Source organism: Dama dama, chromosome X (assembly GCF_033118175.1).
Source record: "Dama dama isolate Ldn47 chromosome X, ASM3311817v1, whole genome shotgun sequence".
Lineage (NCBI taxonomy): Eukaryota > Metazoa > Chordata > Mammalia > Artiodactyla > Cervidae > Dama > Dama dama.
In genome coordinates, this window is record NC_083714.1 from 18,815,069 (window position 1) to 18,842,809 (window position 27,741).

General features: G+C 38.0%; 1 protein-coding gene across 2 annotated transcripts in view; it reads right to left on the reverse strand.

Moving 5' to 3' along the window:
- The window catches only part of LRCH2 (leucine rich repeats and calponin homology domain containing 2), a 107,394-nt gene that overhangs the window by 74,633 nt on the left and 5,020 nt on the right, over window positions 1-27,741 (reverse strand). The gene's annotated exons all lie outside the window — the stretch shown is intronic.

The window sequence follows — 27,741 nt, forward strand, 5'->3', positions numbered from 1 at the left end:
TTGATATACTTCAATATCTTTAAATATTATCTTTTAAAATACCAATGAAGAATTCTCTCTGATATTTAAAAACATTAATAAAACCATCCCTGATCCCACATCCCCCTCCATCCACCTCTTCCTTCTTTTCAGCAAAACAAATAAATTTACAACATAATTATATTTAATACTTACCATGGACTTTTCAACCAATTATAATTTGCTTCTATTCATTTTTATATCTACCAAGGTCACTAATAGCCTCCATATCAACCACCATTCATCCATTTGGAAATACTCCTCTTCCCTTGGCCTGGAAAACTACACTTCTGGATCATTTCCTATTATCTCCCTGGCTGCTACTAAGTCTCTTGCTAGATTCTCCTCTACCCATACTGTGAATGTTTTTGTTCCTAAGGACTCTGATATAAGGTACTCTTTCTTTAAGACATACTCTATTAGATGATTTAATCCAAAACTAGGGTTACTATTCATATACTGAAAATTTCAAATTAAATACATGTTTGAACACTTATGTGCTAATTTTTAGGACTTCCCCTTCGTATCTCTCAGGTACCTCAAATTCTGCAAGTGCAAAATCTTAACTGAAGATCTTCCACGTATCTGTTTCTCTCACTTTAGATAATGTCACCAACATTCTCCTCATGAGCTGCTCAAGCCAGAAACTTGGCATTTACGCTTGATTCCTTCCTCTCCTAAACTATTCCAAGTACAAACAAATAATTCTATTCACTTAAGTTTTCACACGCACACACACACAAAAACAGAATTATTGTAACTATTATACATCTATTGATACTTTGTTAAATGAAATTTTGAAAAATACTTAGGATATCATGTGGCAGGTTGGAAAAAAAATACCCTAAAAGAGTTTCTCAACCAAAGTATTATTGACTTTTTGCATTGTATAGCTACTTGTTGTATGGAGCTATCATGGGCATTGTAGGATATTTAGCAGCATCCCTAACATCTATCTACTAGATGCCAGGTAACACCCTCTAGTCATGGTAGTCAAAAAACATCCCATGGAATATAAACCCTCCTACCCCTGTTGAGAATTTCTGCCTGAACAATTATCAAATTAGCTATCTTACCATAGGAATATACTTTGCTAAGGGCTTCCCAGGTGGTGCTAGTGGTTAAGAACCCACGTGGCAATGCAGGACACTTAAGAGATGCAAGTTTGAACCCTGGGTGGGAATGATTCCCTGGAGAAGGAAATGGCAACCCACTCCAGTGCTCTTGCCTGGAGAATCCCATGGACAGAGGAGCCTGGAGGGCTACAGTCCACAGGGTCACAAAGAGTCAGACATGACTGAAGCAACTTAGCACGCATGCACACACATACTTTGCTATCACTATTTCATTATACTTATTTGGTTAAAAACATAAGACTATCATTTACTTTTATCAAGAAAAACATCTATGCAGTTAGGGAGTTTGGAATCAACATGTACATGCTGATGCTGCTGCAGCTAAGTCGCTTCAGTTGTGTCCGACCCTGTGCGACCCCAAAGACAGCAGCCCACCAGGCTCCTCTGTCCCTGGGATTCTCCAGGCAAGAACACTGGAGTGGGTTGCCATTTCCTTCTCCAATGCATGAGAGTGAAAAGTGAAAGTGAAGTCTCTGTCATGTCTGACTCTTTGCGACCCCATGGACTGTAGCCTACCAGGCTCCTCCGTCCATGGGATTTTCCAGGCAAGAGTGCTGGAGTGGGTTGCCATTTCCTTCTCCACTACTATATTTAAAATGGTTAACCAACAAGGACCTACTGTAGAGCACAGAGAACCTTGCTCAATGTTATGTAGCAGCCTGGATATGAGGGGAGTTTGGGGAAGAATGGATACATGTATATGTACAGCTGAGTCCCTTTACTGTCCACCTGAAACTATCATAATATTGTTAACTAGCTATGCTGCTGCTAAGTCACTTCAGTCGTGTCCGACTCTGTGTGATCCCATAGATGGCAGCTCACCAGGCTCCCCCATCCCTCGGATTCTCCAGGCAAGCACACTGGAGTGGGTTGCCATTTCCTTCTCCAATGTGTGAAAGTGAAAAGTGAAAGTGAAGTTGCTCAGTCGTGTCCGACTCTTAGCAACCCCATGGACCGCAGCTTACCAGGCTCCTCCATCCATGGGATTTTCCAGGCAAGAGTATTGGAGTGGGGTGCCATTGCCTTCTCCGGTTAACTAGCTATACTCCAATATAAAATAAAAAGTTAAAAGAAGAACATCTATGGTGTATCTTAGACCACTGTACCTCATTTAGCATCTGGTCTGCCCAGATAAGAACAGCTTCCTACCAACACTAAAATTCCTCACTCTGAGGGATGAGACCTATTTATTTAGCAGTAAAATAATTTGCTATTAAGAATATCAATATACATGTATGTTTTATGCATGTGTGTATACATGCACATACTCATTTGCCTAATATAAAATTCTGTAACTGGCTAAAGAAAATATTAGTTATGATTATATAAAAGTTAATTTGGATTCTTTTTCTTCTCACCAAAAGACTCTGAATAACTAAATAAAAGGACTGATAGAATTATTAGAAATCAAAATCTGAACCTCAAATGGAAGTTTTCAATTTACTGGCTCACCTCCTCTAGATACCCAGGCATCATGCAGTTCTATTGAGGGGGAAAAATTAAGACTTCTTTTTTTTAGTTTAGAATATTTCTTTTACATTTGACTTTTACCTCTTATCCTTGTAACTTCAGAATTCGAGGAGTTGAAAATTACTGCTTACAGTTAATTTGAAATCCTAAAAACAAATTCTGTCCAGTTTGTTTTTCTGTATAATATTTAGTAAGTACTCATAAATAATACAGTGGCCCTAGAGTTAGATGATGGTAGCTTGCATGGAGATGGCAAGAATAAGGATAAAAAATAGAATTTGAAATGTATTTTGATATTAGTACTTATAGGAATTGGGCAAATAATTGTCTATGTGGGATAAATAAGAGACGGTAATCAAGAATGGAACCCAGAAAAGACTGGGAGGAGAACTAGATGGCAGAGAAGTAGGATAGAAGGGCTTGCAGAACACCAGCTGAGAGCTGAGAGGAGTACCTGACCACCAGAAAAGAATATACAGAACCAATCAAAACTCAGTAGGATGAAGGAACTAGGAGGAAAAACAGGAGTGTTAGTAGGACTGGACCTGCCCTCGGTGGGTGGGGGAACTGAAACGGGGGTCCAATTCTCATATCAAGGCAACTGTCTGGGTCACAGGAGAAACATTTAAGGCTGAGTGTGAAGCAGCTGATCTGTGGTAGCCTAAATGGAATGAGAATCAGACAGTCCTTGCCGCAGCCATATGTACCCCGGAAAGGGACGCAGGTCCCCTAGAAGGCGCAGCAGCTGGGAGCTGGGAATAGGGATTGTAGAGCAATCCCAGGGTGAGGGCTGCTGTTGACTACAGAGAGATGGACCAAGGGGACCTGAGGGAGGAGACTGTGGTAGGAAATGCCTGTGGAGGAAAGCCAGGCAGCCATGGAAGCAAGGTGATACTGCACCACAGCCTCTCTCTCCCCATAGGCCAGCACCCGCAACTGAACAATAGAAAGCCTGGCCCATCAAGCGCCTGATGCACCCAACAACAGAGAAGGACTCCAGACAAGGGAGCCCTCTAAGTGCCTGAACAGGTGGAGCTATGGAGAAAGACTAGCCAAAGAGGCCTTCTGATCACCAGCTACCAGAGGCTTGAAAAAAAGACTCTGATAGGGCCATAAGTCCTGTGGCTAAGGCAGTCTGTGTCCCTGCACACTTGGCACAGCCAGGGTCCCTGCAACCCAAGCAGCTGTGCCACCTTCATGCTTAACCCTCACTGGGGCAGACACAAGTCTTCCAGGACAGCCTCAGGAGCAAACCCCAGTGGACAACCCACATACACAGGTAGAAGTAAAACCACAATTGAAACCCAGAGGCACTGTGGCTAAGGAAGAAGACCCAAAACCTTCCCACCAGCTTTACAAGTTGCAGATTAAATCCACATGATCAACTAGGCAGCCTGTGTCTATGGAATATATCAAAGGACATTGAGAATTTCCACAAGAGAAAATCCACTAGTTCTGATAGCTGTGGACATTGGAGGCAAGAACACACAGGAGTAGGACCAGATTTGAGTCTGAGCTGCCCCCACTGCAGATCTGGAGACCAAAACAGTGCTGGAGTGCATCCTAGGTAGGCGAGGTGGACTGTGACTCCCAGCAAGGGAAAGAACCCTGACAGCAGTAACTCAAGAAAAACATTTATTCTTCTTATATTTTGACTTGTTCTGTAGTTTCTTTGGATTTTTTTTTCTTTCCTTTTTTCCCCCCTCTGTTGTAGTTGTTGATTTTATTAGCACTATGAAATATAATTAAGCTTTTGAGTTTTTTTTTTTCAATCACACTTTTTATTCCTGTTATAAACCTCTACCTCTACGTTGGCCTTTTGCAGCTCTGTGGAGTTTTCTTTCTTCTTTTCTCTTTTCTTTAATTTTAATTTTTAAATTTCTTAAACCTATTGTTTTTTTCTACATTTATTCCTTTGCTTTTTCTACTGTTCCATTCCCTTTGCAGTTAATTATATATATATATATATATATATATATAATAAATATATATATATATAAATATTCTTTATCTATCTCTGTTTAACTTTGCATATCTACTCTTTCTTTCTTTTCTTTCTTTTTTCTCACCATATTTGTTAGTTTTGCTTTCATTGCTTTATTCCCCAGTTGGCACCTTGCTTTAGTTTTGTTTTCCAGTTTGTGTTTCAGTTAGTTTTGTTCTTAACGGGTGGATATCATTTTTGGTTTCCATTGTTTGTGGGGTCAAACTATTGTACCTTATTTTTGTTGGACTATTTTGATTTTGCTTATGTGTATATGTGCAAATTCCACTATTTTAATTATTATTTGCATGATTTTGTAACTGCCATTTGTCTGGGGATCATCTTGGGTTTCTCATTTTTGGGTATTTGTTTTACTCTCACTTAATGCCATAACAAACCACCTGTGGAATCTCTGTTCTTGGCCAGAGATCAAGCCCTGAGCCTTCAGAGTGGAAGAACTGATTCCAAGACCCTAGACTACCAGAGAACTCCTAACCCAAGGGAATATCAAATAGTGAGAACTCCCACAAAGGAAACCACTTGAATACAAGACCCAATATCACCCAACTACCAGTAGCATCCTGTGCTACTATTCATCCAAATAACAAACAAGACAAAAATACAAACCCAATCATCAGCAGACAGGATTATCACCTCACTCAGTCCTGCCCATCAAAAAAATTAATAAACTCAGCACAAATCTCATGCTACACGAAGCCTACACAAACCACTGGACAAACCTTAGACAGGCAGAAACCCAAAAGAAGAAAGATTTCAACCGAAGGCTGGGAAAGGAGACCTCAAACACAGTAAGTTTTTTAAAAAATAATGAAAAGGCAGAGAAATACCAAACAAATGAAGGAACAAACTAGAAACACAAAAGTCCAAATAAATGAAGAAGAAATAAGCAAACTATCTGAAAAATAATTCAGAATAATGATAGTAAAGACGATCAAAAACCTAGAAAACAGAATGAAGAAAATGCAAGAATCAATTAACAAAGACCTAGAAGAATTAAAGAGTAAACGTACTGAGACAAACATAATTATTGAAACTAAAATTACTCTAGCAGGAATCAATAGCAGAATATCTGAAGCAGAAGAAAAGATCAGTGAGCTGGAAGATAAAATGGTGGAAATAACTGCTAAAGAGCAGAATACAGTAAAAAGAAAGAAAAGAACTGAAGACAGGCTCAGAGACCACTGGGACAATATTAAACATACCAACATTTGAATTACTGGGGTCCCGTAAAAAAAAAAAGAGAAAAAGAAAGGGTATGACAAATTTTTTGAACAGGTTAAACTGATCTTTCTAAAGAAAGATGGGCAGCCCAGAAGGGAATGGCTAAAGTCAAGGGAATGGATATAGTCAAAGTACTGAAAGGGAAAAATCTACAACCAAGATTACTCTACCCGGCAAGGATCTCATGCAAAATTGATAGAAAAATTAAAAAGCTTTTCAGATAAGCAAAAGTTAAGAGAATTCAGTACCACCAAATCAACTTTACAACAAATGATAAACGGACTTACGTAGTCAGGAAATCCAAGAAAAGATCTACAAAAACAAACTCCAAACAATTAAGAAAACAGAAATAGGAACATACATATCAATAATTAAATGTAAATGGATTAAATGCTCCAACCAAAAGACACAGATTGGTTAAATGGATACAAAAACAGGACCCATATACATGCTGTCTACAAGAAACCCACTTCAGACCTAAAGACACATATAGACTGAAAGTGAGAGGATGGAAAAATATATTCCATGCAAATGGAAAGCAAAAGAAAGCTGGAGTAGTTATCCTCATATCAGAAAAAGTAGACCTCAAAATAAAGAATACTACAAGAGATAAGGAAGGACGCTACATAATGATCAAGGGATCAATCCAAGAGAAAGACATAACAATTGTGAATATCTATGCACCCAACATAGGAGTACCTCAATACACAAGGCAAACACTAACAGACATAAAAGGAGAAACTGACAGTAACACAATAGTAGTAGGAGACTTTAACACCCCACTTACCAATGGACAGTTCACCAAAACAGAAAATTAATAAGGAAACACATTTTAAATGATACATTAGATGAGATGGATTTCACTGATATCTTCAGGACATTCCATCCAAATGCACCTTCTTCTCAAGTGCACATGGAACACTCTCCAGGATAGACTACATCTTGGGTCACAAATCAAACCTCAGTAAATTTAAGAAAACTGAAATCGTATGAAGCATCTTTTCCAACCACAATGCTATGAGACTAGATATCAATTACAGGGAAGAAAACTGTAAAACACAAATGCATGGAGATTAAATAATACATTTCTAAATAACAAACAGGTTACTGAGGAAATCAAAAGGGAAATGAAAAATATCCTGGAAACAAATGGCAATGAAGACAGCTCAAAACCTATGGTATGCAGCAAAAGCAGTTCTAAGAGGGGAGTTTGTAGAAATACAACCCTACCTCAAAAAACAAGAAAAACATTGAACAGAAAAAAACCCCTAAGATTAGCAGAAGCAAAGAAATCATAAATATCTGAGCAGAAATAAATGAAAAAGAAATAAAGGAAAAATTAGTAAAGATTATTAATTAGTAAAGATTTACTAATTATTAAGTAGTGAAGATTAATAAAACTAAAAGCTGTTTCTTTGAGAAGATAGACAAAATTGACAAACCTTTAGTCAGACTCATCAAGAAAAAAAGAGAGAAGAATCAAATCAGCAAAATTAGAAATGAAAAAGGAGAGGTTACAACAGACAATGCAGAAATACAAAGGATTATAAGAGACTATCATGAACAACTATATGGCAAAAAAATGGATAACCTGGAAGAAATAGACAGATTCTTAGAAAAGTTCAATCTTCCTAGACTGAACCAGCAAGAAACAGAAATTATGAACAACCCAACTACAAGCACTGAAATCAAAACTGTGATCAAAAATCTCCCAAAAGAACAAAAGCCCAGGACCAAATGGCTTCACAGGTGAATTCTATCAGACATTTAGAGAAGAGCTAATGCCTATCCTTCTAAAACTCTTTCAAAAAATTGCAGAGGAAGGAACACTTCTAAACTAATTCTACAAAGCCACGATCACCCTGATTGCAAAACCAGACAAAGACAGCACAAAAAAAGAAATCTACAGGCCAATATCACTAATGAACATAGGTTCAAAAATCCTCAACAAAATTCTAGCAAATGGAATTCAACAACACATTAAAAAGTTCACCATTAAAAAGCTACACCATGATCAAGTTGGGTTTATCCCAGGGTTGCAAGGATTCTTCGATATATGCAAATCATTCAATGTGATACACCAAATTAACAAATTGAAAGATAAAAACCATATGATAACCTCAATAGATGCAGAAAAAGCCTTTGACAAAATCCAGCACCCACTTATAATTAAAACTCTTAAAAAAAATGGGCACAGAAGGAACCTACCTCAACATAGTAAAGGCCATATATAAGCCAAAAGCAAACATTCTCCAGAAAGCATTCCCCCTAAGATCAGGAACAAGACAAGGGTGTCTACTCTCAACACTATCATTCTACATAATTTTGGATGTCCTAGCTACAGCAATCAGAGAAGAAAAAGAAATAAAAGGAATCCAGATCAGAAAAGAAATAAAGTTCTCACTGTTCACAGATGACATGATACGATACATAGAAAACCCTAAAGAAACTATCAGGAAATTACTAGAGCTAATCAGTGAATTTAGCAAAGTCACAGGATACAAAATAAATACACAGAAATCACTTGCATTTCTATATACTAATAATGAAAATTCAGAAAGAGAAATTAAGGAATCAATCCCATTCACCACTGCAACAAAACTAATAAAATACCTAGGAATAAACCTACCTAAGGAGACAAAAGAACTGCATACAAAAAATTATAAAACACTAATGAAAGAAATCAAAGATGACATAAACAGATGGAGAGATATTCCATGTTCCTGGGTAGGAAGAATTAACATTGTGAAAATGACTATAACTACCAAATGCAATCTAAAGATTCAATGTGATCCCTATCAAATTATCAAGAACTAGAACAAAAAATTTCACAATTCGTATGGAAACACAAAAAACCCTGAATAGTCAAAGCAGTCTTTTTCTTTTCATTTATTTATATTAGTTGGAGGCTAATTATTTTACAATATTGTAGTGGTTTTTGCCATACATTGATATGAATCAGCCATGGATTTACATGTGTTCCCCATCCTGAACCCCCCTCCCACCTCCGTCCCCATCCCATCCCTCTGGGTCATCCTAGTGCACCAGCCCTGAGCACTTGTCTCATGCAGCAAACCTGGACTGGTGATCTGTTTCACAATTGATAATATACAAGTTTTAATGCTATTCTCTCAGATCATCCCACCCTCGCCTTCTCCCACAGAATCCAAAAGTCTGTTCTATACATCTGTGTCTCTTTTTCTGTCTTGCATATAGGGTTATCGTTACCATCAAAGCAGTCTTGAAAAGGAAGAATGGAGTTGGAGGAATCAACCTTCCTGACTTCAGACTATACTACAAAGCTATAGTCATCATGACAGTATGGTACTAGCACAAAAACAGAAATATAGACCAATGGAGTAAGATAGAAAGCCCAGAAATAAACCCACCACACCTATGGGTACCTTATTTTTCACAGAGAAGGCAAAAATATACAATGGGGCAAAGATAGCCTCTTCATTAAGTGGTGCTGGGAAAACTGGGCAGCTACATGCAAAAGAATGAAATTAGAACACTAACTAACATCATACACAAAGATAAACTCAAAATGGATTAAAGACCTAAATGTAAGACCAGAAACTATAAAATTCTTAGAGGAAAACATAGGCAGAACACTTGATGCATAAATCAAAGCAAGATCCTCTAAGACCCACCTCCTAGAGAATGTAAATAACAACAAAAGTAAACAAGTAGTATCTGATTAAATTTAAAAGCTTTTGAAAACTATAAGAAAGATGAAAAGACAATCCTCAGAATGGGAGAAAATAACAGCAAATGAAACAACTGACAAAGAATTAATTTCTAAAATATACAAGCAGCTCATACAACTCAATACCAGAAAAACAAACCACCCAGTCAAAAAGTGGGAAAAAGACCTAAACAGATCTTTCTCCAAAGAAGACATACAGATGGCTAACAAACACTTGAAAAGATGCTCAATATCGCTCATCATTAGAGAAATGCAAATCAAAACTACAATGAAGTATCACCTCACGCCAGTCAGAATAGCCATCATCAAAAAGTTTACAAGCAATAAATGCTGGAGAGGGTGTGGAGAAAAGAGAATCCTCTTGCACTGTTGGTGGGAATGCAAATTGATAGAGCCACTATGGAAGATGGTATGGAGACTCCTTAAAAAACTAGGAATAAAACCACCATATGACCCAGCAATCTCACTCCTAGGCATATACCCTGAGGAAATCAAATTGAAATCGACACATGTACCCCAATGTTCATTGTAGCACTATTTATAATATTTACAATAGCTAGAACATGGAAGCAACCTAGATGTCCATCGACAGATGAATGGATAAAGAAGTTGTGGTACATATACACAATGGAATATTACTCAGCCATAAAAAGGAACACATTTGAGTCAGTTCTAATGAGGTAGATGAACCTATCTACCTTAAAAGGATAGATCTCATGATATGCATTCACCACAATAAAAAGGAGTATTTTTCAAAATAGGTAGATCTGTTATACAGAGTGAAGTAAGTCAGAAAGAGAAAGATAAATATCGTATACTAATGCATACAAACAGAATCTAGAAAGATGGTACTGAAGAACTCATTTGCGGGGCAGCAATAGAGAAACAGACATAGAGAACAGACTTATGGACACGGGGAGAGGGGAGGAGAGGATAAGATATATGGAGAGAGTACTTACATTACCATGCTGTATGTCTCAGGAAATTCAAACAGGGGCTCTGTATTAACCTAGAAGGGTGGGAAAGGGAGGGAGATGGGAGGGAGGTTCAAGAGGGAGGGGACATATGTTTACCTATGGCTGATTCATGTTGAGGTTTGACAGAAAACAACAAAATTCTGTAAAGCAATTATTCTTCAATTAAAAAACATTTTTTTTAAAAGAATGGAATTGAGAAGTCTGGCTTAGGCAACTAAATGATGCTACTTAACAGAAAAGTGAGAGGTGGAACAGGATTTTTATTCTTATTTTTGCTATACAGCTTTGTTTTGCTTTTCGAAGAAGAGGATAGAATCAAGGGTTCAATTTTACATTTGTACAAACTGAGATATCTGAAAGATAACCAATAAGGGATTGTGAAATGGCCAGTTAATCAGATCATTCTGGATCTCATACGTGAGGTCCTGGATGGATACATAAAACTGAAAGTTGTGGGAATATGGTTAGTACTATAAAATCATAGAAATGGAAGACATCACCTAAAATCAGAGTACTAAGTCAAAAGGAAATTCAAGACTGGGCCATCCAGAAGACAAACGTTTATAGGTAAGCAGAGAAAAAACAGAGCAAGCAGAGGAGACTAAAAATAATAGTCAAGAGAAAATACAAGAACCATAAAAAAGAGAACATTCAAAGAAGCAATTGGAGAAAAAGCAAAAATATCAGTATTAATAACCAATGATTTTAATAATTTAAATAATATCAAAGTATTATTTTAATAATTTATATATTCATGATTGTGTGATGCTTTATCTTCCTTCCCCTCCAAAAACAAGACTCAGTTAAATTACAAAGTAATATTATGAGTTCCCTTAGGAAATTTAAATAAATTTTCATTCATAAACTATTTTCTGAATGAGCTAATACATTTATTTAGTAAACACCACTTAAAATTACAATTATTTTTCAGGTATAATTGAGTAAAGCAAATAAAGCATAATAAAGTCAAAATTAATACTCAAGCCTCTTAAGAAAATCTTGTTCTAGGCTTTTTCAGATTTTTTTCTTTTTCATTTTGTTTTATTTTAGGGGGCTCATTGCATTATTTATTTGTTTACTTGTTAATTACAGTATAGTTGATTTAGGCTTTTCCAATATTTTAAATCTGTATAAACATCTTTTCTAAGAATGGGGTAAACAGAATACCAGTGCCAAAAGAAAAATGCAACCATAGAGGCAAAGGTAGCCAATAACACAAAACAATCTGTATTTTAATTTCTTGATCTATCTCACACTAACAGCATCTCGTATTTTCCTTCAAAAAAATAAAAATTAACTTTTACATAGATATAATGGATAAAATTTAACCTCTGATTTAATTTTTTTATCTTGTGATATACAATTAAATAAGATTTTATGACATTAAAATCATTTAATGAACACATGCACTAAGGCAACTAGAATAATATAAAGAAAGAACAGAACAGAATTTTGGACTCTGTGGGAGAAGGCGAGGGTGGGATGTTTAGAAAGAACATCGAAACATGTATATTATCTAGGGTGAAACAGATCACCAGCCCAGGCTGGATGCATGAGACAAGGGCTCGGGCCTGTTGCACTGGGAAGACCCAGAGGAATCGGGTGGAGAGGGAAGTGGGAGGGGGGATCAGGATGGGGAATACATGTAAATCCATGGCTGATTCATGTCAATGTATGACAAAAACCACTACAATATTGTAAAGTAATTAGCCTCCAACTAATAAAAATAAGTGAAAAAAAAGAACATATTATACTCAAGAAATACATGCAAAATTTGTATTTTATTTAATATGGTTCCATCTAAAGATGGAAAACAAACTTTTAATTTCTTCCTGATGGTGAGATTCATTTCACAACAGCTTTAAAGTCTACCTTCTTAGGAGACAAGTAAGACTTGGGAAAAGACAATTATAAAAATGTTTCACCTTTCCCACACACACACAAGAAAAGAAATTAAAGTCTGCTCTTTATCTTCCTGTAGTGAGCTGAATGGTGGCCCTCAAAGATATCAGGTCCTAATAATTCCTGGAACCTGTCAATATTAGCTTATATGGTAAAATTTTTTGGCAGATATAATTAAGTGTCTTGCAATGGAGATTATCCTGCATCATCCAGATGGGTGCTAAATGCCATCGCACATATCTGTATAGGAGGACGACAGAGGGAAACGAGAGACACATTGAGGAAAAGGCCATATGAAGATGGAGGCAGACACTGGAGTGATGAGGTCATGTAATGACCGCAGTTACCAGACACTGGAAGAGGTGAGGACTGGATTCTCTCGAGTCTCCAGAGGGTTTGTAGCCCTGCTGAAACCTTGATTTTAGCTTCAAAAGACTTATTTTGGACTTCTGGTCTCAAGAACTATAAGAGAGTAAATTTCTGTTGTTTCTCCAAACCACCAAGTTTATGGGTCATTTGTTACAGCAGCCACAGGAAGCAAACACATTTCTCAAAAATTGTTTATCAGAATTAATGAGAAAATGCCTGCAAAAATATTTTTAATTAAATAGCTGTACTTTTTTTTTTCTTAAGTAGTAAGGGGATAACTCAATTAATTAGTATCCTTGAGGATAAAAACTTGTATCACCAGTGAACTAGGTTTCATGTTAGTTTTTATTATAAATCATATCAAACAGTATTGGCAATAACTCAACAGTAGACAGACTGTGTACTCTTTCCAGCCTTCCTTCAAACTGCTCCTTGTAAAACTGCTTGGAGTCTGTTAGAGACATTAATAGATCATTTTAAATAACCTGACCTGATCTAAATTATGTTCTGTATCACTCAAGTTTCAGAGGTCAAAAAAGCTAGAGAAGGGAGAAAAGGAGTCAGATGGAATGGAAATCTGTTTGCTGCCTCCCAAGCTGCAGCCACAAGAGCCACAGATGGGGCCATCTGTCACAGAGTACAATTCTTGGCCCATTGGCTATCATTTCTGCCAAGGTATAGAAAATTATTTTCAGAAAGTATACTATTATACTATACTAATTTCAGTTTTGTCTTATTCACTGTACAAAAGGCTGTGTGACTTTTGTCACAAATTGTTAAAATGAACTAAGATACACGAGTCTTCTCTGGGTGATATTTAATAGCACAGACTGCTATAGTTCCTCTTATTTAAAAAAAAAAAAAAACCCTAGATCATCTTTGAAAAACTGTCACATTTTCACCTATGGAAAAATGTCTAACAAATGATGGGTGTTGTTAGAACACAGGCTCATCATCAACAGAGATAGAGAATTTTCTGCTTAAAGAAATATGACAGTTAAGTAGAGAAATAATTTGAAATCAGAATTGTAAATTCACATCAACAATAACCTAAGTGGAACTAAAGCAAATACCTCATACACACACTTGTGCACATGAACACAAACACGCACCTTCCATATATGCTAGATCTGAAGGCTATAGGCTTTGCACAATTATTTCTAATCTTCAAAACAACCTCATGAGGTAGCCACTAACCCTCATTATACACATGAATCAAAGACATATTGAATGGCATGCCTAATGTTAAAAAACAACTAGTAATAATTGACAGCACAGAGGTTCCCAACTCAAATGTGACTTCAAAGTCCATGTTCTATGTGTGCTCGTCCATTCCTCCAATACATTATGCATTGTGACTTCCTGTCCCAGATTTCAAATATTCTGTTCCATTGGAACCCCAAAGTAGAGTCAAAGAAATTCTAAATCTCCTAACTACATTCATATCCTAGGTTTCTTCTTGCAATAGGAAGCAGAACAAAAATCTTATTTCAAGTCCCAATTTTTAGTTAAGAAAATAATGAACATTATAAAACTTTCAGCTGTTCCCACTTTAGCATTTCAGAACTGCTTAGTCTGAGCCAACACACAGCTTTCTTAGCTCCCTAAAAGAAAGGACCCTTATTAATTTTTCAATATTTTAACCAACTCAATTAACAAGGATTAAAGAAAATTAAACAAGTTTCTTCAAAAGGTTTGTAACATCTTATAGGCAAAACCATTCTGTTGAGTACTTGTCAAGAACTCTAAAGGATCTGAGACTTCAACCTACTTGTCAGCCAAAAAGCTAGCCTAACACAGTTTAATGGGTGCTGGCAGAAGGCATGAAACCCCTGTGTGAGTCAAAGGACTTAATTACTCACAGCACAGCAAGTGGCATGACCAGCATATCTGTAGCAGTTCCTCTTGCTCCCCAAATCTCACAGGGGCAACATATATGGGTATAAATGGATACCTGCACATACAACACACCACATTACAGAAGAGGAACTCCGAATTAAGGGAACTCAAATCTTTTATAATAGACAGTACATATGCCTGCACTGTGTTCAAAAGGAAACATTATTTTTCTTGATAATAAGCATAACTGTCCTTTGCTCTCGAGACAGAAATTATCTTTCTTCCAAAAGATGGTCCTGAACAAAGGGCTGTTAGTGCTTCACTGCCAAGATGTGTAAAAACATAAGACCCATTGAATATTATCTCCCAACTCTACCATGTACATTCCTTATTGACCAGAGATTAGAAGTTGCAGCCTCACCACAGAAAATATACAAGGTACAATAAATATCATAAGCACCAAATTCTCTATAGTTCTGCAGTCAGAGTCTGAGACAGAGTCAGGCAAATCCTCATTCTAGCCTTCCAAGTCTCATTTTTATTTCCCAGGCAGCGTCCTAACTTGAATCATAACCTGTGTCACTCATTCAAAATTCCATAAGGACCGAATCAGGTACTACACGTTAGGGTAGGTTAAAAGCCAATCAGATATCACCTCTAAGAAATTCTAATTATTGTTCCCTCCTAGCACCAAATATTATCAGCTCAGATTATAACACTTTGGTGAAAGGAACTATGCAAACAAACAAACAAACAAAAAATTGCCCCCACTTAGTTTGACTAAAATTGTGATTTGTACAAACATGTTGTGATGGGACCAATACTTCATCATCCTTAGGGTTTATCTCACAGTATACAGAAGTCCTATAGACTGAAAAATGAGGTATAACTGTTATTTAGTAGATGAACACTAGACTGTATCTGAACTATATTCTAATTCTACTCGTGATTACCTATAAAAGATTGTCCAAATCACTTAATTACTGCTCCTGACTACCTCAGAGTTACTGGTAATGAGTAAACATTCTTAAATCCCTAGAGCAAATAAGTAAAAGAAACAAAAGGAAAATTATCAATTTGCAGCCAATGATGTATAATGTTCATAAAGGTACAAAATAAAATGCTGAAAACTATTATATTCAGTTCTTATTTACATGAAAAATATATGCTAGAATTATGTCTTTAGGAAAGTGCGTAAAATCAACTAACTTAAATATTTATTTCCCAACATGAAAATGAAAAAAAAAATAAATTTTCTGTGCTTTTCAGTAATTGGTGTACATAAAATCTGATTAATATGCTCTAAAATACTAATTCTTCCTTATCTATTTTCTCATCTAAAAGAAATGTTAGGAGTAGAAACAAAAGCAACAAGAAAACAGGAGGTACCACAGCTGTTTGTCGATAAAAGAATGGAGAATATCTTTGAAGTATTAGACTCTGATATTGGAAGCTGATGGGAAATGACAACCCCATGGCTCTGGCATCTGCTTTCAACAGACGGCCTCAGCAAAGACAGGTGATTTCTCGATTCAGTATTCCCTAAAAGGGTATTGTGCTGTCATTCAGAACAAGATAATGAAAAATCAGTCTATAGCTCCTGCTGCTGCTAAGTCGCTTCAGTCGTGTCCGACTCTGTGTGACCCCATAGACAGCAGCCCACCAGACTCCCCCGTCCCTGGGATTCTCCAGGCAAGCACACTGGAGTGGGTTGCCATTTCCTTCTCCAAGGCACGAAAGTGAAAAGGGAAAGTGAAGTCGCTCAAGTCATGTCTGACTCTTAGTGACCCCATGGGCTGCAGCCTACCAGGCTCCTCCGTCCATGGGATTTTCCAGGTAAGAGTACTGGAGTGGGGTGCCATTGCCTTCTCTGCTATAGCACTAAAGCCTTATTGAATAAGATGCACAGCTCAAGAATTTCTAAACTACTTCATGATGAGTTAAAGTATTAACCATAAGTACAGTGGAGAGAAAAAAGTGATGTAGATATTCAAAAAAGTGAATAAAAATACAGTTATGAGAAACAATAACAAGCAGACCTCAGTGACCTGCAGCAACCAATAATGGAAGACTCCTTTTGAGCACAGGCACTTTGAGAAACAAGGGTACAAAAAAAAACAGATGCTGCAAGGAGAAACCACAGCTGCTAACCAGAGGACAGATTACATGCATGCTCAGTGAGAAAAGGACTTTGAGTCATACAACTACTAAGCCACGTGGAAAGACAAGACTTTATTTTTTAAGGGGGGAAGGGGAAGCTCTATGCACAGCTGTCTGTAGAAAATTCTACATATTGTTTCAATTTCACAAAAAAATAATGCAGTATAATGACATTCAAACATCAAAGTGATGTTTGAGAATGGCACTCTACTTCAGCCCCTATAAAATTTATTATACTATAAATTTGGCATTTTGAACTCATGTTGTGTTATTTATTAAGTGGTTCTCGAAAACTTTTTATTTTCAAAAGACAAATGTTATAGCCTCATCACATAACTTTTACTAAAATAAGTTTCAGATGGAAGAAAAAGATAAACATAAAAATGAATCATAAAAAACTGGAAAAACATTTTAGTGAACAGTCACTCAATTCTAGAATTGGGGATGGACTTTCAAAGCATCAAATGAAGAAATAATTCACAAATGAAAAGATTTCTAGATTTAGCTACATAAGTTTTACATAAAGAAAACTACAGTCTATCAAAGAGCAAAATGAGGGACTTCTCTGGTGGTCCAGTGGCTAAGACTCTATGTTCCCAATGCAGGGGCCTGTGTTCAATACCCGGTCAGGGAACTAGATCCCACATGCACCAACTGGGAGTTCAGAAGCCACAACAAAAGCCTCGCATGCTGAAACTAACAGTTCATATGCTGCAATTAAAGATCCCCCATGCCACCAACGAAAATCAAAGATTCAGAGTGCTGCAAGTAAGACCCGGTGCAGCGAAATAAATAAAAAGAAAAATTTTTTTAAGCAAAATAATACTAACAGTTCATACATAAAGCCTAGGCCAAGGACATAAATAGACTCAAAAATAAAAATTATCAATGACCAAGATGTATGTGAAAATACATTCAACCTCACTGTTAATCAAAAGAAGAATAAAGAATAAGACACTATGATTTGCCCATCATTTTAAAGGTTCTCAAAGATATTACAGGGGCTTCCCTAGTAGCTCAGCTGCTAAAGAATCTGCCTGAAATTCAGGAGACCCCAGTTCGATCCCTGGGTTGGGAAGATCCCCTGGAGAAATGATAGGCTACCCACTCCAAACCCCAGCTGGGTTGGTAGAGCTGTCACAGCCAGAATCCCAAGTGGCGGCCACCAAGATCTGCAGGGTGAGGAGGAACCAGTCTGGCTTAAGTAACTGATGACAAGTGTGTGACCCATGCTTAGGGAATGTGTCTAAAAGCTGCGGGTCCTCCTAGTGTCTAGATTCTGCTGGCCCCCTGACAACCTTCAGATGTGTAAATGAGCACAGGAATCAATCAAAGAGTAGAAGGATGTGCGCTCATCTTCTCCTGTGAGAACTCCAAAACTGCAACTTGATGCTGAACAACCATTGACAGGAGAATGCTGGTTCCCACCAAAAAGATACCTCATGTCCAAAGGCAAAGGAGAAGCCCCAAAAAGACGATAGGAGGGGCAAAATCGTGTTTAGAATCAAACCCCATAACCACCAGAGATGCTCAGAGGGCTCAAACAAAACCTTGTGCACACCAGGACCACAGAGAGTGAACCAGACCTGCCTTTGAGTGTTTGAGTGTCTCCTGCAGAGGCACCAGCAGCAGTGGCCTGCTGTGGGGACAGGGGCTCTGACTGCAGCAGACCTGGGTCACTCAGCGTGTTGCATAAGCACTATTGGAGGAGGTCACCATTAGCTGCACCATAGAGCCCACCAGGCAGATGACCCACAAACTGCAGAACAAGTCCATCAAAGAAATTCTTGCACTGTTAAGAAAGTTCTAGGATTGACAACAGAGTTACCAACCTGGGGGATCCAGCAAAGGGACTGAGAACCCTCAGGGAATTTGACTTTGGAGGCCAGTAGGATTTGATCACAGAACTTCCACAGGACTGGGGAAACAGATTCTTGGAGGACACAAACCAAACTTGTGTGCACTAGGAGCCAGGAGAAACGAGCAGTGTCCCCACAAGAGACTGAGTCAGACTTGCCTGTGAGTGTCCAGGAGTGGAGGCATGGGTCAACAGTTTGGCCTCAGGCCAAACAACAGGGAGGGAACACAGCCCCACCCATCAACAGAAAATTACATTAAAGATTTACTGAGCATGGCCCTGCCCATCAGAACAAGATCCAGTTTTCCCCACAGTCAGTCTCTCCCATCAGGAAGCTTCCATAAACCTCTCATCCTCATTCATCAGAGGGCTGACAGAATGAAAACCACAATCACAGAAACTAACCAAACTGATCACATGGACCACAGCCTTGTCTAACTCAATGAAACTATGAGCCATGCCATGTAGGGCCACCCAAAACAAACAGGTCATGGTGGAGAGTTCCGACAAAACATGGGAGGCTGGAAAACGGAATGGCAAATCACTTCGGTATTCTTGCCATGAACAGTATGAAAAGGCAAAAAGATATGACACTGAAAGATGAACTCCCAGGTCGGTAGGTGCCCAATATGTCACTGGACAAGAGTGGAGAAATAACTCCAGAAAGAATAAAGAGATGGAGTCAAAGCAAAAACAACACCCACCCAGTTGTGGATGTGACTGGTGATGGAAGTAAACTCCGATGTTTTACTTCCAGAACAATACTGGAAAGAACAATACTGCATAGGAACCTAGAATGTTAGATCCATGAATCAAGGTAAATTGGAAGTGGTCAAAAAGGAGGTGGCAAGAGTGAACATCAACATTTTAGCAATCAGTGAACTAAAATGCACTGGAATGGGCGAATTTAACTCAGATGACCATTATATCTACTACTGTGTGAAAGAATACCTTAGAAGAAATGGCACAGCCCTCATAGTCAACAAAAGAGTTTGAAATGCAGTACGTGGGTGCAGTCTCCAAAACGACAGAATGATCTCTGTTCGTTTCCAAGGCAAACCATTCAATATCACAGTAATCCAAGTCTATGCCCTGACCACTAATGCCGAAGAAGCTGAAGTTGAATGGTGCTATGAAGACCTACAAGACCTTCTAGAACTAACACCAAAAAAAGATGTTCTTTTCATCACCAGGGACTGGAATGCAAAAGCAGGAAGTGAAGCGATACCTGGAATAACAGGCAAGTTTGGCCTCAGAGTACCAAATGAAGCAGGGCAAAGGCTAACAGAGTTTTGCCAAGAGAACACACTAGTCATAGCAAACACCCTCTTCCAACAATACAAGAGCCAACTCTACACAGGGACATCACCAGATGGTCAGTACCAAAACTGACCAATTATATTCTTTGCAAGTGAAGACAGAGAAGACATATACAGTGAGCCAAAACAAGACCTGGAACTGACTGCCGCTCAGATCAATAAGTAAAATTCAGGCTCAAACTGAAGAATGTAGGGAAAACCACTAAGCCATTCATTACGGCCTAAATCAAATCCCTTATGATTATAGAGTGGAGGTGACAAATATATTTAAGGGACTATATCTGGTACACAGAGCGCCTGAAGAACCATGGATGGAGGTTCATAACATTTCACAGGAGGTGATGACCAAAACCATCCCCAAGAAAAAGAAATGCAACAAGGCAAAGTGGTTGTCTGAAGAGGCCTTACAAATAGCTGAGAAAGGAAGAGAAGTGAAAGGCAAAGGAGAAAGGGAAAGATATATTCAACTAAATGCAGAGTTCCAAAGAATGGGAAAAACTAGAGATCTCTTTAAGAAAACTGAAGTTACCAAGGGAACATTTCATACAAAGATAGGCACAATAGAGGAATAAGAGAGCAATGATGGAACAGAAGCAGAAGAAATTAAGAAAAGGTGGCAAGAATACACAGAACTGTACAAACAGCTCTTAATGACCCAGTTAACCACGATATGGTCAATCACTTACAGCCAGATATGTATGTGAAGTCAAGTGGGTCTTTGAGAAGCATTACAACAAAGGTGATGTAATTCAATTACAAAGGACTGATGCTGAAGCTGAAGTTTCAATACTTTGGCTACCTGATGCGAAGAACTGACTCACTGGAAAAGACCCTAATGCTGGGAAAGACTGAAGGTAGGAGGAGAAGGGGACAACAGAGGATGAGATGGTCAGATGGCATCACTTACTCAATGGACATGAGCTTGAGAAAACTCCAGAAGTTGGTGATGGACAGAGAAGCCTGGCGTGCTACAGTCAATGGGGTCCCAAAGAGTCAGACACAACTGAGCAACTGAACTGAACTGAACAACGAACAAAGCTAGTAAAGGTGATGGAATTTCAGCTAAGCTATTTCAAATCTTAAAAGATGATGCTGTTAGATTGCTGCATTCATTATGCCAGCAAATGTGGAAAACTCAGCAGTGGCCACAGGACTGCAAAAAATCAGTTTTCATTCCAATCCCAAAGAAGCGCAATGCCAAAGAATGTACAAATTACTGTACAACTGCACTCATTTCACATGCCAGCAAGATTATGCTCAAAACCCTTCAAGTTAGGTTTCAGCAGTACATGAACGAAGAATGTCCAGATGTACAGGCTGGATTTAGAAAAGGCAGAGGAACCAGAGGTCAAATTGCCAACATACGCTGATCATAGAAAAAGTAAGGGAATTCATTAAAAACAAATGGGACCTAATTAAACTTAAAAGCTTTTTCACAAGGAAGGAAACTATAAGCAAGTTGAAAACACAGCCTTCAGAATGGGAGAAAATAATATCAAATGAAGCAATTGACAAAGAATTAATCTCAAAAATATACAAGCAACTCCTGCAGCTCAATTCCAGAAAAATAAGCAACCCAATCAAAAAATGGGCCAAAGAACTAAACAGACATTTCTCCAAAGAAGAAATACAAATGGCTAACAAACACATGAAAAACTGCTCAGCATCATTCATTATCAGAGTTGCTGCTGCTGCTAAGTCACGTCAGTTGTGTCCGACTCTGTGCGACCCCACAGACGGCAGTCCACGAGGCTCCCCCGACCCTGGGATTCTCCAGGCAAGAATACTGGAGTGGATTGCCATTTCCTTCTCCAGAGAAATGCAAATCAAAACCACAATGAGGTACCATCTCACGCTGGTCAGAACAGCTGCTATCAAAAAGTCTACAAACAGTAAATGCTGGAGAGGGTGCAGAGAAAAAGGAACCCTCTTACACTGTTGGTAGGAATGCAAACTAGTACAACCACTATGGAGAACAGTGTGGAGATTCCTTAAAAAACTGAAAATAGAACTGCCATACAACCCAGCAATCCCACTGCTGGGCATACACACCGAGGAAACCAGAATTGAAAGAGACACGTGCACCCCAATGTTCATCACAGCACCATTTACAATAGCCAGGACATGGAAGCAACCTAGATGTCCATCAGCAGACAAATCGATAAGAAAGCTGTGGTATGTATACACAATAGAATATTACTCAGCCATTAAAAAGAATGCATTTGAATCAGTTCTAATGAGGTGGATGAAACTGGAGCCTGCTATACAGAGCAAAGTAAGTCAAAAAGAAAAACACCAATACGGTATATTAGCACATATATATGGAATTTAGAAAGATGGTAACGATGACCCTGTATGCAAGACAGCAAAAGAGACACAGATATAAAGAACAGACTGTTGGACTCTGTGGGAGAAGGCAAGGGTGGGATGATTTGAGAGAATAACATTGAAACATGTATATTATCATATGTGAAACAGATTGCCAGTCCTGGTTGAATGCATGAGGCAGGGTTCTCAGGGCTGGTGCACTGGGATGACCCTGAGGGATGGGATGGGGAGGCAGGTGGGAGGGAGGGTCAAGATGCTGAACACATGTACACCCATGGCTGATTCATGTGAATGTATGGCAAAAACCACCACAATATTGTAAAGTAATTAGCCTCCAATTAAAATTTAAAAATAAATTAAAAAAAAAAACATCTACTTCTGCTTTATTCACTATGCTAAATTCCTTGATTGTGTGGATCACAACAAATTGTGGAATATTCTTAAAGAGATGGGCATACCAAAGCACCTTACCTGCCTCCTGAGGTAGGGATGCAGGTCAAGAAGCAACAGTTAGAACTGGACATGAAACAAAATTGGGAAAGGAGTATGTCAAGGCTATATATTGTCACCCTGCTTATTTAACTTATACACAGAGTACATCATGCGAAATGCTGGGCTGGATGAAGCACAAGCTGGAATCAAGATAGATGGGAGAAATATCAATAACCCCAGATATGCAGATGACACCACTTTAATGGCAGAAAGTGAAGAGGAACTTAAGAGCCTTTGATGAAGGTGAAAGAGGAGAGGAAAAAAGCTGGCTTAAAATCCAACATTCAAAAAACTAAGATCATGGCATCTGGCCCCATCACTTCATGGCAAGTAGATGGGGAAAATGTGGAAACAGTGTCAGATTTCACTTTCTTGGGCTACAAAATCAAAGCAAAAGTTGACTGCGAAATTAAAAGATGCTTGCCCCTTGGAAGAATAGCTATGTCACACCTAGCCAGTGTTTTTAAGAAGCAGAGATATCACTTTGCCAATAAAGGTCTGTATAGTCATAGCTATGGTTTTCCCAGTAGTCATGTATTGATGTGAGAGTTGGACCATAAAGAAGGCTGAGCGGTGACGAATTGACGCTTTTGAACTGCGGTGCTGGGGAAGACTCTTGAGTCCCTTCAACTGCAAGAAGATTAAACCAGTCAATCCTAAAGGAAATCAACCCTGACTATTCATTGGAAGGACTGATGCTGAAGCTGAAGTTCCAATACTTTGGCCACCTGATGCAACAGGCTGACTCACTGGAAAAGACTCTGGTGTTGGGCAAGATTGAAGCCAGGAGGAGAAGGGGACAACAGAGGATGAGATGGTTGGATGGCATCAACAATTCAATGGACATGAGTTTGAGCAAACTCCAGGAAATGGTGAAGGACAGGGAGCCTGGCATGCTGCAGTCCATGGGGTCAAAAAGAGTCAGACACAATTTGGCGAATGAACAACAACAAATATTATTATATAACCCAGCTATTTCATTCACAAGTATACACGCAAGAAATTCTTGCCTATGAGAAAGAGTGCTCAGGCTACAGTATGAAGAACTAATTGGACTTGAAGCAACTGAATGTGAAGCAGAGAAATCATTTCAGAAAAACTGCTGATAGGGTCAGTTAAAGGTGAGAAGAGGAGGACATAAACAACAACAACAACAACTGACACTGAGATTAGACAGGAATGAAACAGAATTGAAAGCTATTCAAAGAGATATGGTCAAGAGTCCTTAAGACCCAACCATATATAGAGGGTGAAGGAAGGTTAAGAGTCAAGAATAATTCCCAAGTTTCTGGTCTGCGAGACCAGGGGTCCTAGGGTCAATACAAAAGTTGATTTTTTTTGACATTTTGAGTTTCAAGAGACTCTGGGATGTCAGTATTCATATAGTATCCTCTTTTTTTTTTTTTTAATGGGCTTCCCAGGTGGTGTGGTGGTAAAGAACCCGCCTGCCACTGCAGGAGATGCTGGAGATATGGGTTCGATCCCTGGGTTGGGAAGATCCCCTGGAGGAGGAAATGGCAACCCACTCCAGTCTTCTTGCCTGGAAAATTCCATGGACAGAGGAGACTGGTGAGCCATAGTCCATGGGGTCGCAAAGAGTTGGATCCTCTTTTTATGATTAAGTATAAAATCTGATCCTTTCCCCTTCAAAGCCTATCCTATAATCAATGTCACCACTCCCTCTTCAAATTTGCACACTGCTTTGTTTTCGCTTATGACATTCATCTTACTCTAGCCAAGCAGTGCTCAGTCTTGGCACCATTGACATTTTAGACCTGGAAAGTCTTTGTTGTGTGTGCAGTCCTGTTCATTTTAAGATCCTTAGCAGCACCTGTCTTCTACCCACTAGATATCAGTAGCATCCCCAAGTTATGACAATCAAAATTGTTTCCAAAAACCAATGAAGTTGCTCAGTTGTGTCTGACTCTGCGATCCCATGGACTGTAGCCTACCAGGCTCCTCCATCCATGGAATTTTCCAGGCAAGAGTACTGGAATGGGCTGTCATTTCCTTCTCCGGGGGATCTTCCCAACCGAGGGATCAAACCTAGATCTTCTGCATTGCAGGCAGACACTTCACTATCTGAGCTATCAGGGAAGCCCCAACATTACCAAATATCTCTTGGGGGCAAGTTCCCCATTCCTTAAAACCATGATCTAGCCTATATAATAGATACATGAATACTTAATTTATACCACCACTTTAAATCATAAATTCCCTAAAGGCAGTAACTTTACCATCTTGTCCATTTATATAAAATAGATATAACAAATGTATTCTTACATACTCATCAAGGTAGATTAAGGAGATAGTTATCTATGTTTGATTTACTATCTTTAATTTATAAATATCTTTAAAGGTAATTGATTTCCCATTGACACAGGCATCTCCAACCAATTAGCTAAAGTACTAATGATTTATATATTGGAATTATATTTTTAAGAGGGGAAAATTTCTATGCTGCACATTCTGGAGTCTCTTAGGGACATAATTATTTAACGAAGTCGTTTTTGAATCAAATCCAAATTCACAAATGTTCTAGAATTGGTTAGTCTCCATACAGTTCAACTAAAAGTTATACACTGTCATTTTATTTCTGTCTCTTGTCCCCTTAAATCCCTAATATTATGCATAAAATTTCACCAAAAGAAGCGTAATTAAACACCAATCCATGCCTCAAATTGTAGGCCTCAGATAAACAATGTCCACAAATAGGTAAGACTTTACTTTCCTATTTGGAAAAAGAAACTTAAAAAAAAAATTTTATCAAAATATATATTAGACAATATCTATTGTTTAACTATCCATTACAGTCTACTGACTGGTAGTCTATAAGAGGAATGCTATCAATTTATAATTTATTTGAAACAGTAGAAATGTAGATTAAAAGTTACACCTTTAGCAGACTGAATACACTAGTTTAAAATGAAACTAAACACAAACTTAAATTATTGTTATAAAACTCACTTGTACAGTTTTCTTTTATTACATTAAATGGTTCCCTGGAGTATAAGATAGTTTTTTTTTTTTTTTTCTATAAAAGGCAAACGAGGGGAAAAAAAGGGAAGCAGAGAAAACTTTCTGAAACTTTTCAGAGAACTGATTGTAAGAGTATTACAATGCTTAAAGAACTACCTAAATATACACAAAGTATAGAGAAAAGTAAAAGATTTCCCCTTCTAAATTGTTCATGATGATGAACAGTCTCTGTACAATGGGGATGGGCATCATACAGTTTAAATCCCTTAGAGTGTACTGTTGGGATGGGCTAGGAGAATGATATACCCTTTTGCAAAGTGTGACTGTATGCCTTGGAACTTAAATACCACCTCCCAGGAAATCAATATGCTCTAAGTCTTCAATTACTTTTATTTGTGAAAGGTGTCCTGAACATCACTTCTCATGCTGTCAATGAGGTTCTGGATCTTGTATATCTTTATGCTTTTAATGATAAATAAATACTTCAGAGTTTATGTTAAAACAATCTAAATCAAAATATTAAATTTTAGACTTTAAGCCAGTGTCTCTATAATCCCAATTCTAAAATATTCCAATCAACCACTTCTTTTACCTGTCATGCAGTATATATGGTAATTTTTTTCATGGTAAGCTCATATTTTTCAAATTCAACTAATCTAGCTGCGTATCACACAGTCCTAATTCTAAACTGTGGCTTATTCTCCATGACTCCTTAAAGCATTTTGCTCTATTGAGTGCCTATTCCTATGCTTGAAAAATTGTTTTCCCAGATGACACTCCATCGATTAACATTAAAATTTAAGACATTATTGTCCCCAGGGATCGACATTCCCTTCGGTCCATCTTAGCGAATTAGGGAACTAGGTAACCCCTCCCTTCCATTGCTAACGACTCTCCACCCAGTCCATGAAGATCCTCCCTCCCCGTCTTGTATTTTAACACTGAACTCTCCACCAATTCCCTCCTCTCAGCCTCCAAATATGTTTGAGAAAATACAGAGTGAACTTTCAGTTAACATCTGCCCTTAATATGCAATGCCATTCTCAACTCCATATGGGTGTAATTTCTCCCCTGAAAGTCTGCAATTGTCCCTTTCTGCTTAATCCTAACCAACCCCGGCATGCATGGAGTCGCAAACAGTCGGACGCGATTTAGCAACTGAACTGAACTGAAGCTGATCCCATAGTGATCATTTAACTAAAGATTCAGCAAGAGTTAACTTTGTAGGAAATTCTCTCAAACTAACTTAACTCCCAAAAAAATTAAGCCTTATGCCACAGTTCTATATAACTTATTTGTATAGTTTATTAAAATATATGTTTTTTAATATTGCTACATCTCTTTTCTAATAATTACATATATTACTGTACACATGCACCTATTTTATAAACCTTTAGAGAATCCTGTTTCCAGAGTAAGAGTTTAATAAAAGCTTGCTTAATGTACCTATTGTAAAACCAATACCATGAAGACAAGCAATGCAAATACCATGCACAAAACAAAACACACTGCACCATAAACAGAAACTATATAATCTATGAAGCTAAATAAGCATTTATCTTTCAGATTAAATCACCTATTTATTAGCACAGTGTTTATTAATAGCTTTGTTATAAGAAAAGAAAGTGTTGCAATAGAAATAACACTGGAATAGTGTTAGATTTGGAAAATCTAGACTCTGACCCACACTCTGCCATATACTAGCCATTTAACTTCGGGCAAATCACTTAACCTCTCTCAACAACAAAGGCTAATTACTATGCACTCTACAAAGCCCACAGGGTTATTATTAGGATACAAAAGGGTAATATACATGAAAGTGCTTAGAATTTACAAGGAGCTGTATAAATGATATGATTTTAATGACAAACATAACTCTGATTTAAGACAACATTTTTTTGTTTGTGTGTTTTTTATTTACCATGGGCTTTGTTTTTTTTTTTTTTTAACATTTTAAAA